The sequence below is a fragment of the Moschus berezovskii genome, chromosome 10 (assembly GCF_049115385.1).
Source record: "Moschus berezovskii isolate FMDL1 chromosome 10, NW_MosBer_1.0, whole genome shotgun sequence".
NCBI lineage: Eukaryota > Metazoa > Chordata > Mammalia > Artiodactyla > Moschidae > Moschus > Moschus berezovskii.
Genome location: NC_142469.1, coordinates 79,661,816 through 79,680,336, shown reverse-complemented (window position 1 = coordinate 79,680,336; position 18,521 = coordinate 79,661,816). Strand labels below are relative to the sequence as shown.

The 18,521-nt window shown below is 40.3% G+C and overlaps 1 long non-coding RNA gene across 2 annotated transcripts in view; it reads left to right on the top strand.

Moving 5' to 3' along the window:
- Nucleotides 1–1,905: 1,905 nt before the first annotated feature.
- LOC148776344 (uncharacterized) overlaps nucleotides 1,906–18,521 on the top strand; it is a 78,230-nt gene continuing 61,614 nt past the window's right edge. For both annotated transcript variants that reach the window (XR_016038498.1, XR_016038499.1), the window contains exons 1-3: nucleotides 1,906–1,989; nucleotides 8,321–8,454; nucleotides 9,245–9,325. This is a non-coding gene — a long non-coding RNA (uncharacterized LOC148776344). The remainder of the gene's footprint in view (nucleotides 1,990–8,320; nucleotides 8,455–9,244; nucleotides 9,326–18,521) is intronic.

The window sequence follows — 18,521 nt, the reverse complement described above, 5'->3', positions numbered from 1 at the left end:
GAAACCAGAGGATGCTAACCTGGCACAGAAGTTGCTGAGCATTTATGAAGCTCTTTTATAATAGGAGAGTAGCCCATTTTTCAGGGGTGATATAGGTGTGGTACTTTCTGAAGTCAGAGCAATGGTGTAAAAACAAATCACAATGGTTGTAAACATTACAACTGAATGTCTTGGCCAGACCCCTCAATTCCCCTATGATCTGGCACTAGCAGGTAAGTGATGGGAGTACCTGCAGGAGACAGTCTCATGGAAAATGCTCTTCCACCCCAACTGATCAGAGAAACTTGCAATTAAAGAACTTTCAGCAAGGGACACATATTAATGAAACGGGAGAATTTACTGGAAGAGGTTCCTCCCTTAATGAGTATTTATCTGTCTGAAAAAACTAATCTACCTGGGAAGGGTGTATCCCTTGAAAGGATCACATTTTACAGCATATTGTGTGGTTAAATAATTTTCTTTAAAGGGAATCTCTAGTGATTAGAGACCAGAACACAGTCCTGCTTAATTATCAATATATGGTGTACGTTTTCCAGTAGTCATGTATGGAAGTGACAGTTGGACCATAAAGAAGGCTGAGCACAGAAGGACTGATGCTTTTGAACTGTGGTGTTAGAGAAGACTCTTTTTTTTAAATTAATTATTTTTTATTGGAGGCTAATTATTTTACAATATTATATTGGTTGGTTTTGCCATACATTGACATGAATCCGCCCCGGGTGTACATGAGTTCCCCCTCCTGAACCCCCCTCCCACGTCCCTCCTCCCTTTATCTTCCCTCTGGGTCATCCCTGCACACCAGCCCCGAGCATCCTGTAACATGCATCGACCCTGAACTGGTGATTCATTTCACATATGACAACAGACATGTTTCAAAGACTCTTGAGAGTTACTTGAGAGTCCCTTGGATTGCAAGGAGATCAAACCAGTCACTCCTAAAGGAAATCAATCCTGAATATTCATTGGAAGGACTGATGCTGAAGCTGAAGCTCCAATACTTTGGCCACTTGATGTGAAGAGCTGACTCATTAGAAAAGATCCTGATGCTGGGAAAGATTGAAGGCAGGGGGAGAAGGGGACGACAGAAGATGATATGGTTGGATGGCATCACCGACTTAATGGACATGAGTTTGAGCAAACTCTGGGAGATGGTGAAGGACAGGGAAGCCTGGTGTGCTGCAGTCCATGGGGTTGCAAGAATCGGACACGAATGAGCAACTGAAGAACAAAATGCTGTACAAATGATCATTCTAAATCCTCTTTCTCTCTCTCAAACTCTCTCTCTCTAAAATACATGTAATTTATATATTTTAATATGTATTATATATACAATATATATATTCTAATACTTTCTCTAATTAAACTATTAGAGAAGGTATTGGGAATCTAACAGACAACTACTTAGGTTTTTGCTAAACAATACTGGGAAGAAAAAAACACAATCATAAAAGGGGGTTGAGTTCTCCTTTCTTCCTAGAAATCTTTCCAACAAGTTTCTATTATTTTCCTCTTCAGAAAAGAGTTCATTTTTAAAAATCAAAAATAGTAAATTGCACTTTTTTGAAAGCATGCGATCAGTTTGTTCATTAGCATTCTGGAAGGTTAAGGGCACACATGCACAAACAAATTGCATTGCAAATGCTTATTAGTGCAAAATATGTGCATATTTATAAAAGTCAATTACATTTCACAATAATTTCTAAATTACCCCATAGAGTTCAAAACCACTTTAGCTGCTCAATAAAGTGAAAGAAATCCATTAAACTCCTGAGTCTTGCTGAGTGTCCTGATGAGAGAGAACAGGAGCTTAGTCATTTACATGAGGAAGAATGAGTATGTGTTTAAGGAGGTCCTTTTAAGATCTATACCTTGGCCTAGTTTACTTTAAGTCTCATGGTCTCCTTCCTTTCCACTAGCAAATGAATGAGCCAGGATCTTCTCACTGATTTGTGTGCTTGTGTGTCCTGTATTGTGGAGAAAAGTGTTTAGGTAAGAAGTGGTTGATGGGCTAAGCTCAGCTTCCTGTCAGAGGTAAGATTCTTGTATCTCTGTAGCTGGGTATGTTCAGAAGTTTGGGGAGTGAGGGTGGGGTCTCCGGGCACTCCTGTCCTTGAAAAAAAATGAAGTGAAATGAAGCTGCTTCAGTCATGGCCAACTCTTTGTGACCTCGTGGACTAGAGCCTGGCAGGCTCCTCTGTCCATATGATTTTCCAGGCAAGAATACTGGAGTGGGTTGCAGTTTCCTTCTCCAGGGTATATTCTTGATCCAGGGATTGAACCTGGGTCTGCATTGCAGGCAGACTCTTTACCTTCTGAGCCACCAGGGAACCCCTTAGACCCAGGCAGATAAGGCCCAAGCCTGAGGCACATGCTTTAGTTTAAGAGGTAAGAAGACTATGCAGCCAAGGGACATGCCCACCTGGAGCCAATATACTTTCTTCTAGACCATGTTTTGGATACCCTGAAGCTTGAAACTTTCTAAATGTCCCCAGCCTGCTTCCAGAACTTGTGTGGTCCTATGCTTCTTGTGCAGTATTTGGGAGATACATCTCAGAGTCATCTATGTGGTAATGTGACTTGCAGGTTAAAAGCCATTTGGGGACTTCCTTTGTGGTCAGTTGGCTAAGAGTACATGCTTGCAATGCAGGGAGCCTGAATTAGATCCCTGGTCAGGAAACGAGATCGCACATGACACAACTTAAAAAAGCAATCCCATATACTGCAAGACAGATAGAGGATCCCAAGTGCCACAACTAAGAAAAAGTTATGACCAACCTAGACAGCATATTAAAAAGCAGAAACATTACTTTGCCAACAAAGGTCCATCTAGTCAAAACTCTGGTTTTTCCAGTAATCATATATAGATATGAGCGTAGGACTATAAAGAAAACTGAGTGCCGAAGAATTGACACTTTTGAACTGTGTGTTGGAGATGACTCTTGTGAGTCTCTTGGACAGCAAGGAGATCCAACCAGTCCATCCTAAAGGGAATCAGTCCTGAATATTCATTGGAAGGACTGATGCTGAAGCTGAAACTCTAATACTTTGGCCACCTGATGTGAAGAACTGAGTGATTGGAAAAGACCCTGGTGCTGGGAAAGATTGAAGGTGAGAGGAGAAGGGGACAACAGAGGATGAGATGGTTGGATGGCATCACCCACTCAGTGGCGTATAATCCTGGAGTTGCTGATGGACAGGGAGGTCTGGCGTGCTGCAGTCCATGGGGTCACAAAGAGTTGGACACGACTGACCAACTGAACTGAAGACCTTGCCCAGCCAAATAAATATGTATTTTTTTTAAAAAGTCATTTTATGTCAAGGATATATCTTTTATTATTTTTTATTGAGATATAATTCAAATGCCATCAGATTCACCCTTTTAAAGTGTAAAACTCAATCTTTCTTGTTGTATCCACAAAGTTGTACAACCAGCAGATCATATTAACTGTGGTACTTCTCCCAGCTTGTTCACTGCAAAGGCCTTTTCAAAAACAAAATGTGTACTTAGGAATCCTTCTTTCTAAAATGTACAAAACCTAGGAATATTTAAAAGGTTCAAAGTAGAAACATGGCACTGTGCTCTGCTTCAGTTCTTTATGACTCTCCTCTTAGAACCACAGACCATGAAAACCAAAATCTTGGAAGATGAGCATAGCAGCTTAGCAGGTGTGGGTGAACAATTTTTTCTCCAAAAGGATCTTTCTCTTCTTCTAAATAGGATCAAGAACAGGGAAATACAGAAACACAGATAGGGCTTCCCTGATGGCTCAGTGGGTAAAGAATCTGCCTGAAATGCAGAAGACACACAGGAAATGCGGGTTCCATCCCTGGGTTGGGAAGATTACCTGGAGGAGAAAATGGCAACCCACTCCAGTATTCTTGCCGGAAAAATCCCATTGGCAGAAGAGCCTGGCGGGTTACAGTCCAAAGGGTCAAAAAGAGTCAGACACAACTGAGTGACCACACAAGCACCCCATCTTGGTAATAAGATATGCATCATATTTTTTATCCTTGTAGACAGCTGACTTGACTACACCCCAACTAGTTGAAAGTGAAAAATTCAGCCACAAAGCATCAAGTCTTTTAAAAATGATAACCCAGAGTTATTTTTGGTAGTCTTCCCCCTTCAAATTTATTTTGTTTGTAGACATGACCACAAGTTGAAGAACAGAATGTGTGCTCAGAAATGTGTTACATTGATAAATTATGCCACAAAAAATGAGGCAGGCTATATTTTTGACTTTTCTAGTTGACAGTTACAATTTGCATTTCTTACTTTCCATGTGTGTCATCATAGCTTTTTCCCTATAGGTTTCTCAGTGTTCTCTCCCTGTTCCTTTCTTGTTTTCTTCGATTTTGACCCCATAATTCCTGAATCACCATTTCGCCACTTGTGATTGTTTTCAAACTAATGTGGTTCACACATACGTTCCACGGATATATCCATCAGGAGAAAATTGCAAGTGCCAGTAAAAATCATCTCTCTAATTTGTTAATGCATGTCTGAAAAAATACAGAAAGTGTGAGATGAATACAGAAATAACTTGAAACAGAAGGCTGGGGAGTGGGAAGGAGAGGAAATGTACATAATAAGTAGTTTGCTGATTTTCCCCCTCATAAACTAAGCCACATGTCACTGCCTGCTACGGGGTTTGTCTAGTGCCCGCATTTTTAGCATCCACCAGTGGAGTTCCAGGCCACTGACTCTCAGGGTTCAGGCTTGTCAGTCAGTGATCATTCATGCATCCAGCATGTTCCTTTCCTGGCAACCCTTCTAAGAGATGGAAAGTTGTAGCCTCATTCTAATCATAAGGTTCCTTGGGAAAATCTCTTGGATGCTGTACAAACCACTCAGTTCTAATCTTTCACTAGGGATAACTGAAATTTACAAGTCTACCATTATGATTTGTATTTCTGGTCCTTGTGATTTGTATTAACAATAAGCTTCCAGAGTGTCAGAAAGAGTTCACTGCACACACAAAAGCACCAAAGATACTGAGGACTTTTGCTGCCTGAAGAGCATGGTGCACATTACCCTGTGTAGTGGAGACTATGAGTTGCCCAGCCTGTTCTTTCTCTGTTCAGCTTAGAGAACATTACTAGGCACAGTCACGCTCTAGACACACAGGGGCTTGTAGGAATCACTTGCTCTTGAAAAGCACAAGAAAAGGACTAAGAAAAAATAAATAAGCTCATGATAGAACAATAGATTCACAAGTACATGCTGTGGTGCCATAAAATGTGTATACAAATGCTTAGAAAATGAAGAAATCATTAGGTGAAAATAATCTGAGCAGACTTCAATTCAGGGTTAATTATTCAGCTGACCATTGTAAGAACGATAAGACTGAGTTGGGCAAAGTAGAGAGAGAATTCCTTCTGAGCTGCAGCAGAAGAGTTGGAATAAAAGAATAGAGAGAGGCAAAACCTGAAATTTAAATGTTATCTACTCCAAAAATCTCTTCTAGTTAAAGGTGGCCACATGACCTAGTTCTGGCCAAAAAGTTAACTGAATTCTGTTGGGTGCCTGAGTGACAAGGCTTTACTTTTTTCCATGCAGAGGTAGACACAGCAGCTACAAACTTCTTTCCTCTCATTCCTGCCTGGAAAGATACAATGAGTTTGATGTGTGAAGCTGTAGCTGCTTGCCTCCAACATGAAGGAAAGGCCAGAGAATCAGAGAGGCTAGACTTAACACCTCTGGTTCCTCTGTACATGGGGAAAATAACGTCTCTTGGTTATAAAGCACATTTTCTATTATTTGTAGCCTAGCATATTGCTAGTTGATATTCTTAGGTGGGTTTTTGGTCAGGAAGACATTGCCCAGATTTTAGTTCTACTGGGTAAATAAATTTTAAAATAAAGATGCACATGATCATAAGTTTATTTCATGAGAAAGTGAATGTTTTAGAGCTTGCAAGTTTATTCAGTTGAAGAATAGCACTTAAATAATTCTCTCTGTATATACATCCATTTCATAATTGTAACTAAAAGCAGATTTCCTGAGCTTCAGCCACATTTAGTCCATTAAGCCTCACTAGCTCAGATGAGCATGTCTAAGCCCTTCTGTGTGACCGTGAATTTAATGTCAGCTAGGATTTCAAGGGATAGAGCCTTTTACAGCGTCATTTATTTTCCTTTAGTTTCTCTCCCAAGTCCACGAAGTAATGTGTATCTGCTGGCATTTTTTTTTTCATATTTGGAAGATTGTTGTATCTGCTCCAAAAATCTAATCTTTTTACAGGGCCTTCTCATATTTCATAAAATAAAAGTGGCTTAAGAATGCATAGTCTCCAAACCCTTTGAGAGTTACTTTTTCACCAATTTTAGTAACTGTCAGCAGGGATAAAGGACAGCATATCTTAAAAGCAGCAATTTTCCACAGACTATAAAAACTGGAAGGGACTATAAGGACTAATGGATCCCATCACTGGTTGATCTTCAAAATCGTCTTTTTAAAGATAAAATTTCTGAGATTCATCTCCAGACACCCTGATCCAATGGATCGGGAATGAAGGGCCAGAAATACCGTTCAAAAAAATCTCTCCAAATACTTCCCAGGCATGCTTGGGAAGTGCTACTCTAGTTCAGCACTTCTCCAAATGTGCACATCACCCAGCTTGGGAGCAGGTTAGAAGGTAGTTTCTATTTCAGTAGACCTCCAGGTGGTCTGAGATGATGTTTCTCTGACAAGCTCCTAGATGATGTGCATGCAGATGTCCGTGAACCACACGGTGAATGAGGAGCCTCCAGGCCACTGGCCACCTCTGTACTCTAGGTGTGACAGCCAAGACCCAGAGGGGTCAAATGAGTTGTCCAGGGCACACAGGCTTGGAGTGAGTGGCAGCACCAGAACTAGAGCCCAGCTCCCTGAATCCCCAGGCTTGTGCTCCTCTGCACTATTCCTCTGACTCCAGAAAAGTGCCATCTGTCCATGAGACCAGTTGGTGTTGGTGAGGGCTGGAGAACATGGAGTCTCTTTGGTTCACTCTCGTTTTACTATGGAAGCTAGGTCTTTTGTGATCCCTTTGGCTACCTATCTTCAGCTTCTCTTTCTACTTCCTATGCAGCCAGTGGTGTGCTGGTAAACATTTAACTACTGGCTCTCCAGATGGGGGGAGGAGAGAGGGAAGCCCTGATTTCCAACAAATACTGGTTTCCATGGTGTAGACTTCTAGCACAGCCAATTACAAGATACTGATGAAAGGAATGTTCACATATTGAGACATAGGGAAGTTATTCTGGCTTCTACATGAGTTAACTTAAATTTTATTTTTATTTTTGGCTGTGCTGGGTCTTCATTGCTTTGCTTGGGCTTTTCTCTAGTTGCAGTGAGCGGGGTCTCCTCTTCATTGTGATGCACGGGCTTCTCATTGTAGTGGCTTATCTTGTTGCGAAGCACAGGCTCTAAGTACGTGGGCTTCAGAAGTTGCAGCATACAGGCTCAGTTGTTGTGGCTCTCAGGCTCTAGAATGTGGACTTAGTATTGTGGTAGGAGTTTAGTTCCACATGCACATCATGCGGAATCTTCTTGGCCCAGGGATCAAACCCATGTCCCCTGCATTGGCAGGCAGATTCTTATCCACTGCACCACCACTGAAGTCCCAGAGTTAACTTAAATTTTATGCTAACCCAAACAGCATGTTTGTGGCCTATCAAACATACACTGTACATCTGCTTTGATTATCAGAGAAAAGGGTACATTGACCAGAAGTAAAGAATATCCACATTAAAAACAAAGATTAAATGCCTCTCTTCCTGGGATGCCAATGCTGGTACTCCTTAGATGATAAAACTCCCCTCCCTGGTGCCGAGGCCATGCTGACTTGCTATGTACATGGTGACCTGTGTGTGTGTGTGTTTTACCTTGAAGACGTGTATCCTTGACTTGTTTAATATTCTTGACAAGATATAAAACTGTGCTGAAAACCCTGCTTTTCTGGAGCAGTTTCTCAGAGTAATCAGGGAAGCAGGTTTCTGAGCTAGTCTTCAGTTTGGCTCAAATTAAACTTTTCTGTTCTTATTATCGATTGCTTATTGATTACTGACTATACCCACCTGAGGTTACTGAACCTGGAACTGGATTAAGGTGCATACAACCAGCTCTCATGACTTAAGAGGGAGCTAACTCCAGCCTTTCCCTCCTTTGTCTCTCCTCTGACCTGGAGGAGTGGAGGCCACAGGTCAGGATGGCAGTTGTGGTTCCAGTCAGGCTGCTAGGAGTTGGTACCTGGTTAGGGGCAGGAGAAGAAATAACACTTGTTTTTTTTTTTTTTTGCTCTGTTTTGCTTTGTTTTGTCTGCAACTTTTGGAATCTCAGTTCCTGCAACCAGGGATTCAGGGACTGAACCTGGGCCATGGCAGTGAAAGGCTGGAATCCTAACGACCAAGCCACCAGGGAACTCCCAAAATAGCACTATTGTTTTTCACGCAAGTCAACCTCCGGTGTAACTGGTAAGGATGTATTGATTGTGTGTTAACAATGAAAATGTCTTAGGAGAGCTATTTCCAAGAAGAGTAGAAAGATCATGGGGAAAGTATCAGCTTGTAAAGGAACTAAAACATTTAGAGACTGAAAACAAACAAGTAAGCAAAAATGAACTAATTAACCCCAAATTGGACAAGTATATAGATGGGTGCTTGCGTTTCATAAAAACAGAACCAAAAACTGGATTAATTTTTTAAACTGAATTTTATAATGTATAGTTGATTTACATTGTTGTGTTAATTTCTACTGCATAGCAAAATGCCTCAGATTTGCATCAAATACTTTTTTATTATAGTTTATTACAGAATTTTGAATATAATTTCCTGTGCTATACCATAGGATCTTGTGGTTGATCCATTCTACATAAAACAGTTCGCATCAGCTAATTCCAAAGTTCCAATCCATCCCTCCTCCACCCCCTCTCCCTTGGCAGCTATAGGTCTGTTCTCAACGTCTGTGAGTCTGTTTCTGTTTCATAGGTAAGTTCATTTGTGTCATATTTCAGATTCCACCTGTAAGTGATATCACATGATACTTGTCATTTTCTGACTTGCTTCATTTAGTATGATAATCTCTAGGTCCATTCATGTTACTGCAAATGGTAAAATTTGAATTTTTAATTCAAGACTTCAGTATTGGCTGAGTGCCTCCAGTGTTCAGAACATTCAACTAGGTTCTTGCAGCATAGGTTTTATTTTCATGTGATCTGATCGTAATTTTTTTTTTCTTTTTCCTGATACAAACCACTTCTGCTAGGAGTCTCACCAGAGAAAATAAGACAAACAGTACCTGGATCAGTGCCAGAGTGACTACACTTCATTGACCCCTGGCCACCAGGTAATTTATGATATTTTTTAAAATGAAAGCTCTCTGTTAAAAGAGATTTATTGTGTTAATCAGTTCATACAGTCAGAGACTACACAGAGATATGCAGAACAGGTACCACTGGAATTGTATTGAAGAAAAACTAGTCCATATAGCAAAAAGTTTGCATTATTTAGACCTAAGTCATACAAAATAGTATAGATATAATATTATTATTATTCATTAAAAAGTACTTACAAGTTTCATAAGAGTATTATTTTCCCATGTAATTAATGAACAATGAAAATAAGTGCAAGAAAAAAAATAACAAATATGGGCTTTCAGCGTGAAGCTCAGATATCATATTTCTTGCAAAAATAGCCTTGTTTTTTCTCTTAAATTTCCATTCTCACCTATTCTCTCTACTGAATAGAAATTCCTTTCACCAACAAAAAAAATTCTCACATCTTCCTCCTAAATGTTATCACCACTCACAGACATTCTCGGGGAAAAATGTAATACTTGCTTTCTCATCTCATGTATTTGCTAAGTGCTACATAGAATCAGAAACACCTACAATAAGTTCAATTGCTTTTCTGCTGCTATCAATCCTTGAAGTTCAGTGGGACAAGCCAAAAGTCAAAGAAAATTCAGAGAAATTCTGCTTAAACTACATGGACAGGGAGGCCTGGCGTGCTGTGATTCATGGGGTCGCGGAGAGTCGGACACGACTGAGCGACTGAACTGAACTGAACTGAACTGAGTAAAACTAAGCCAATAAGTTTAGAATCAGGAGACTATTACCAAGTGACCTTGTATATACAAAAACATTCGGCAAAACCTAATATGAATGAATTCAACTTTTTTTTTATTTAGGGATATCTAGACATTAAATTCGGAGAAGGCATTGGCAAGCCACTCCAGTACTCTTGCCTAGAAAATCCCATGGATGGAGGAGCCTGGTAGGCTGCAGTCCGTGGGGTCGCTAAGGGTCAGACATGACTGAGCGACTTCACTTTCACTTTTCACTCACACATTGGAGAAGGAAATGACAACCCACTCCAGTGTTCTTGCCTGGAGAATCCCAGGGACGGGGGAGCCTGGTGGGCTTCCGTCTATGGGGTCACACAGAGTCAGACACGACTGAAGTGACTTGGCAGACATTAAATTGGAGAAGGCAATGGCAACCCACTCCAGTACTCTTGCCTGGAAAATCCCATGGATGGAGGAGCCTGGTAGGCAGCAGTCCATGGGGTCACTGAGAGTCAGACATGACTGAGCGATTTCACTTTCACTTTTCACTTTCATGTATTGGAGAAGGAAATGGCAACCCACTCCAGTGTTCTTGCCTGGAGAATCCCAGGGACAGGGGAGCCTGGTGGGCTGCCGTCCATGGGGTCGCACAGAGTTGGACACGACTGAAGCAACTTAGCAGCAGCAGCAGCAGACATTAAATTCCCTGGAGAAAGGAATGGCAACCTACTCCAGTATTCTTACTGGGAAATCCTGTGGACAGAGGAGCCTGGTGAGCTACAGTCCATGGGGTTGGACATAATTTAGTGACTAAAACAACAACAACAGACAGTAAATCTCAAATTCTTTGAATGTTTGTTTTCAACTTACCTGGTGGCTTTGTTTTCATGTTCACAGAATGCCAATTTAGTTCAAGAGTCTGTTTCAGTAAATATGTATTGAGCACCTACTATCTGCAAGGTTCTGGGCAAGTCACTGAAGATACAACTGCAAGTATTAACAGGGAATATAAAACGACCTTCTATCTTTTTTGAATATCAGCACTATGCTAAGAAATATTTTGAGCTATGATCTAATATTTAATCCAAGATGGAAAAATCCAGCTGGTTTAGAATATAATCCAGTTGACTTTAATAAAGCAAATGTATCCATTATGTATTCCTGACAATAACATATTCTTAAATATTTTGATCACTTTTGATCGCTAGAGAGATAAATGAGAGAGTGTAAATCGAGCAGAAATCCATCCTCAATGTGGAACACCATCTTGAGGGTCTAAACAAAAGGGCAAAAGGTTTTTGTTAGCTTCATACTTTAGTAGGGTTCAACTTGTATCCAGGGGCTTCCCTGGTGGCTCAGAGGTTAACGCGTCTGGCTCCAATGCGGGAGACCAGGGTTCGATCCCTGGGTCGGGAAGATCCCCTGGAGAAGGAAACGGTAACCCACTCCGGTATTCTTGCCTGGAGAATCCCATGGACGGAGAAGCCTTGTAGGCTAAAGTCCACGGGCTCGCAAAGAGTCGGACACGACTGAGCGACGGAACGTAACGGAACTTGTATCTAATAGATTTCTTATGAAGATCAGAAAAGATGAAACATACAGAGAATTTGTTAACTCAAAGCACGATACAGATGTAAAGTGAGATAATTATTATTATGTATTAGGTTTTTACCCACGGAAATTTCTAGGGTTGATTTTTTTAAAAATTCATAGGATAAAATGTGGTATTTTCTCCTTCTAGAAAACATTAAAAAATTGGTCAGTATCTGGCTTTTTTCTTTTCCCACAGTTAATCTGAGTGTACTGTAACTTCCTCCCATGGTAAGGGATATGTTTTATCCATTATTTCTGAAATCCTTTTGCTTTGCTTGTCTTCTCTTTCTTTTTGTGAAAATATACACTCTCCCTTCCTTAAAAAGCCTAATAATCACTATCACCATCATCATCTTGACTTTTATAGCTAAGAGACTGTGCCATCTTTCACGTTTCAAAGGAAGAAAAGAGAGCCAAAAAAGGAAATGTGAGAAATAGTGGTGAAGATAAGCATATAGCGTAGGTTTTTAAATACTAATCAAGTATTTTCTTTGGTGCATTTGACCTGATAAGAAGGAAGTAAATCCAAGTTTTGAGGATTCCTAAGCTTTGGGCTCAGGGACAGGAAAGTTATATTAAGCCAGAGATGATTAGGATAAAAATAACATGAATTATGTATTGACTTGGAATGAGGCATTGGTGAGAGATACATATCACAATAGGTGTCTTCTGTATCTACCTTGAAATACCTAAATTGTTTCTGTTGAATTATATAGTTAAATGCATGTATTCTTCATTCACTCAGCTGTAAAAAAACAAAACTCTCTGAACACTTTTCCTGAAATGCTTTCAACACAATTGGAACCATAATTTTGTTGAAATGTTGGGACCAGACTGTAAGTTTTTCCCTGGAAAGATCTTGTATATCCATTCTTTGATTTCTAATTTCAGATATTGTAGTTTTCAGTTCTAAAATTTCCATTTGCTTCTCTTTCCACCCTCTTTTCTTCCTTTACCAAAATTTCAGTCCTGCCTTTTAATTCCTTAGACATGTTAAGTGGAGCATTTAAAAATAAACGAATGATAGGTGCATTGTCCACATCTATATGAGTCTGTGTCTATGAAATGTTCTTTATTTTGGTTTTTGGTCATATGATCTCCTTTTATGCTTTGTTACTTTTGACTGGGTTATGGATATTTTCTATTTTATTTTATTAAATTTTTGGTCATGCCCCACCCATAAGGGATCTTAGTTCCCTGACCAGGAATTGAACCCATGCCCCCTGCATTGGAAAGAAGTTTCTTAACCCTGGACCATCAGGGAAGCCCAAGTTCTGGACATTTTATATGAAGAAATTTAGAAGTAATTTTATGTTCTTAATGATATCATCTTTATGTAAGGATGATTTACTGTTGCTTCTAGCAAGTAGCTAGACTTGAGGTACTTGTTATCTGAAAATATTGTAAATATGGATTAGAATGATTCAAAGATGGTGTTCAGGCCATCTCTAAGGGCTTATCTGTTAATGAAATTGGCAATCATTTCAGGGTAAAGTGGCTCCCAAATACCAGACTATATTCTCTAGTGTCGTTCCTCTTCCAATCTTTTTCCCACAATTCCTCACTGAACCATTACTCAGTTCAGTTTAGTTCAGTCGCTCAGTCGCGTCCGACTCTTTGCAACCCCCTATACTGCAGCACACCAGACTTCCCTGTCCATCACCAACTCCCAGAGCTTACTCAAACTCATGTCCATCGAGTTGTTGATGCTATCCAACCATCCCATCCTCTGTCATCCCCTTCTCCTCCTGCCTTCAATCTTTCTCAGCATCAGGGTCTTTTCCAATCAGTTAATTCTTCTCATCAGTTGGCCAGTGTATTGAAGTTTCAGCCACAACATCAGTCCTTTCAATGTATATTCAGGACTGATTTCCTTTAGGATGGACTAGTTGTATCTCCTTGCAGTCTAAGAGACTCTCAAGAGTCTTCTCCAATACCACAGTTCAAAAGCATCAATTCTTCAGCACTCAGCTTTCTTTATAGTCCAACTCTCACATCCATACATGACTACTGGAAAAACCAGAGTTTTGACTAGATGGACCTTTGTCGGCAAAGTAATGTCTCTGCTTTTTAATATGCTGTCTAGGTTGGTCATAGCTTCTCTTCCAAGGAGCAAGTGTCTTTTAATTTCATGGCTGCAGTCACCATCTGCAGTGATTTTGGAGTCCGCCAAAATAAAGTCTCTTACAGTTTCCATTGTTTACCCATCTATTTGCCATGAAGTGATGGGACCAGATGCCATGATCTTAGTTTCCTGAATGTTGAGTTTTAAGCCAGTTTTTTCATTCTCCTTTTTCACTTTCATTAAGAGGCTCTTTAGGTCTTCTTCACTTTCTGCCAGAAGGGTGGTGTCACCTGCATATCTGAGGTTATTGATATTTCTGTCAGCAATCTTGATTCCAGTTTGTGCTTCATCCAGCCTGGCATTTCGTATAATGTACTCTGCATATAGGTTAAAAAAGCAGGGTGATAATATACAGCCTTGATGTACTTCTTTCCCTATTCGGAACCAGTCTGTTATTCCATGTCTGGTTCTAACTGCTGCTTCTTGATCGATATACAGGTTTCTCAAGAGGCAGGTCAGGTGGTCTGGTATTCCCATCTCTTTAAGAATTTTCCACAGTTTGTTGTGATCCACAGAGTCAAAGGCTTTGGCATAGTTATTAAGGCAGAAGTAAATGTTTTTCTGGAACTCTCTTGCTTTTTTGATGATCCAACGGATGTTGGCAATTTAATCTCTGGTTCCTCTGCCTTTTCTCAATCCAGCTTGAATATCTGGAAGTTCATGGTTCACGTACTGTTGAAGCCTGTCTTGCAGAATTTGGGGCATTACTTTGCTAGCATGTGAGATGAGTGCAATTGTGTGGTAGTTTGAACATTCTTTGGCATTGCCTTTCTTTGGGATTGGAATGAAAACCGACCTTTCTAGTCCTGTGGCCACTACTGAGTTTTCCAAATTTGTTGGCATATTGAGTGCAACACTTTCACAGCATCACCTTTTAAGATTTGAAATAGCTCAACTGGAATTCCATCACCTCCACTAGCTTTGTTTGTAGTGATGCCTCTTAATGCCCACTTGACTTCACATTCCAGGATGTCTGGCTCTAGGTGAGTGATCACACCATCGTGTTCATCTGGGTCATGAAGATCTTTTTTGTATAGTTCCATTGTTTTGTATGGAACCGTTGGTGGTGGTCATTTAGTCGCTAAGTCGTGTCCGACTCTTGCAATCCCATGGACTGTAGCCTACCGGGCTCCTCTGTCCATGGGATTCTCTAGGAAAAATTCTGGAGTGGGTTGCCATTTCCTTCTCCAGGGCATCTTCCCAACCCAGGTATCAAACCCGGGTCTTCTGCGTTGCAGGCAGATGATTTACCAACTGAGCTATGAGGGAAACCCATAGAACTAATACTATCCCAGAATAAAACCAGTAAGTTCTTTAAAAATCTTTTGAATGCTCATAATTTCATGTGCTTAGTTTAGTATCAAGCATTACATAAAACAGGTTTAAACTGATAGATTTAATGTGATTTCCGAAACATCTTAAGCCATGTAATTCAAAAGAGTAACTTGGATAGGACAGACAAAGGTCTACCTTTCTAAATTTTCCTCTGATAATATTCAACGATTTCATATCTGCCAAACCTGAGACAATTCTTCATGAAATTTCAAAGCCTTTCAGTCTTTCCAAGTGTCAGTGACCACTATGAACCTGCTGACTTGATCTTATATCCCATCTACCCAGGCTCCATCTCTATCTTCTCTTCTCTTGGCCAGTTCTTTATCATGATTCAGCTCAGTTCAGTTCAGTGATTCTGCTCAGGCATGGTGAAACAACTAGACAAGACCAGCTCCCTGAATATTTTGGGAGGCATTAATCACTACCCTTTATTAATTCTCTATTGGCATACATGCAGTTCATTCTAAATAAAAGAATACTTTATGATTCATCACAGACTTCCTCCAGAAGGGTTGAAATAGATTTCTAAGTTTTATATTACAAATTAGAAAGTAGATACAGATTTTTAACCAGATCAGAAAGCAAAAGTATGAAGGAAAGAAATGGCAAGATCTTAACCAGATCAATGGCAGAATTGGCAGTAATAGGCAGGTGTCCTGATTTTTACTTTAGAATTGTAACCTGAAGAGGTAGATATGTTTAAGTGAAATAACCAATAAGATGATCAGCAAGTTCTATCATTTTTTTTTTCAAAAACAACTTTTTATTTTGTTCCAGTTACTTTGGAGACCATGACTTGTCCCCTTTATGCAAACACAGGCAGAAACAGCGAGTACTTTCATTTTGCCTCTAATGCTAGACTGTAGCTCTGTGAGGCTGCAACTGAAACCCAGTTCTCTCTCTAAATCCCTAGTTCCAAATGCAGTGACTGGCAGTGACATTCGATAACCATATGCAGGATGCACGTTTTCCTGTTAACTAAATATTTTATTTATTTTAATGGTACTTACAAGTTTTATATAATCCTTGCAAGATGACAAGAAAGCTCTTTTGGGGGAAGGGAGTATCATCCTCCTTTGTACTGATTTTTACCCATATCCTCTCCTTCCAGCACCCTCTCACCTCCCTCCAGCCCTCCCTTCCCTTCCATCCCTGCTTTAGAAATCCAGTTAACTTGATTATAAGCCAATATAAAAGGGAGATCATTTTTAATGAAGTATTATTTTTGATGCTTTGCCTTATTCCAGAATTTGCAACAATGCCAAGATTCTTAATAGAGGCAGCAACCGCTGCATGTATTTCAAAAGGGAAAACACTCAAGCCAAAGAATAGTATCTACCATGGAGAAAGGCTAGCGGGGGAGAACAGCCCTCTAACTCACACCATCAACAGTAGTACAGAATGTGGACTAAACTCTGAGAGCCCGTATATTGTGTCAGTATTTAAGTGCCAGTCATACCTGTGGGTATCAGAGGTCACTTCTTCATTTGTAGCTGAAGAGTGAAAGATGACTCTTGAGTCTTTGCTATTGATGTCAATAGAATAACATGGGTGGCCCTTTGGGGAGATGGAGAAGGGACTGAGTGGGGTGGTACAGGAATGATCTTCCCACCCACTTTCCTCTTCCCACTTGTGCACAAACTGAGCTTTGTAAGGTGCCCAAGGACATCATCTTAGTCCATAACAGGTACCATTGAGACAGACTGGGATGTGGGACCCCTTTGGCCCCACTCACTGATCCACTTTCTGCCCTCACCACATTAAAGGGAGCAGCTCCTCCCCATGTCAAGCAATGAGCAAGGACACCTGATATTTGTTCTCGCTCCTTCCTGCTGCAGCCTAAGTCCCAATAAAGCCTTACTTGAATTCTTCATCTGGCCTCTTATCAATTTCTATTGATTAAAGAGTCCAAGAACCCTGGTCAGTAACATAAACATTCAAGATTACAGTGAGGTTCAACTTTAATTAGCTTAGGTACCAATATAAATCCCAGTCTGTCAACCTGACCTTGTCCTTTCTTTGAGTATTTATATACTCCTGGAAAGAAAATAATTCCATGACATAAAGGAAATTACAAAAATAATATACCCAAGCCCCACAGAGTAATTACAATATTGCACCACTTCTGCAGTAGTCAAACAATTTCAAATCAGCATGAAATATTGGCCAGGGAGAGGAATGAATAAATCTTAAATGTGAACATTTTGGATCTTTTATTTAGTTAAACTCATTGAAAGTCTTTATGCCCTTAGTGTTTTTAAGGCACATCATCATTATATGTATGTTGGGAGTTGACTTCCAAGAGAAAGATATGTAAAAGAAATCTTTCAGTCCAGCTGTGACATTCTTATAGGGGCTTCCCTACTGGCTCAGCGGATAAAGAATCCACCTGCAATGCAGGACTCATGGGTTCAATACCTGGATCAAGAAGATGCCCTGAAGGAGGAAATGGCAACCCATACTAATATTCTTGCCTGAAAAAATTGCATGGACAGAGGAGCCTGGTGGGTTACAGGCCAAAAGGTCACAAAGAGTCAGATACAACTCAGTGACCAGGCTCACACACCTGACATTCCTATAGGTACTGAAATTTTGTAGATCTTTTGTGACAACTGATTTCTGCTCTATCTGGCTTGGAGGATAGGAAAAGTTATTTCTGAAAGCACATCTGTTATTTATAATTTCAACCTCATTTGGATTTTTAAGAGTTTCTCTGGAAGAACTAGCCTAACCGCTGTTACATCTGTAATAGGATAGGATTTTAAAGGCAAGATTGTTACATGAGAATATATGAATGCTCCCTGTGGCTTGCCATTTCTTTGAAGATAGGAGAGTGGTGTGAGATGCCCTCTCATTTTCAAAAGGTTCTCTGGGGACGGCTGTCATTCACAGTTACCTGGACACTGGAGCAAGACACATACAGTGTGACAAAGATCATACAGGAAAGAATGACCAGGACTGAATAAGGCGTTGCCACCATTTCAAATATCTCCAACTGTCAACACTTTCGTGAAGAGAAACTTATTTTTCAGCAGTTGTGCTGCGCTTGTTTTGCTTTTTTAAATAGCCATTGTTGGTGCCCATTTCTGAAGAACGCATAACTTACTGTAAATGGCCACAGGCTTAGTCACTCAGCTCACCCCTCCTTTGAATTTGCATTTCATGAGCCCAACGGGCGAGGCTGCGGTGTTTGCCAGTGAGTCACTGCAGCCTTTGCACTCTGGTGTGCTCAGTGATGAATGACCAGGAAGATGACTGCATCCCATTATTGTTGTGGTTTTCAGAAGCTAGTAAATATTGACATTTTGTTTTAGCGACAAATGAAAACAAAACTTTCTCTACATTTTTTGTGTGTATATGTGGATGTAAATGTACTCATATAAGGACACATACACCTGGAAATTCAAACAGATATGGGGAGAT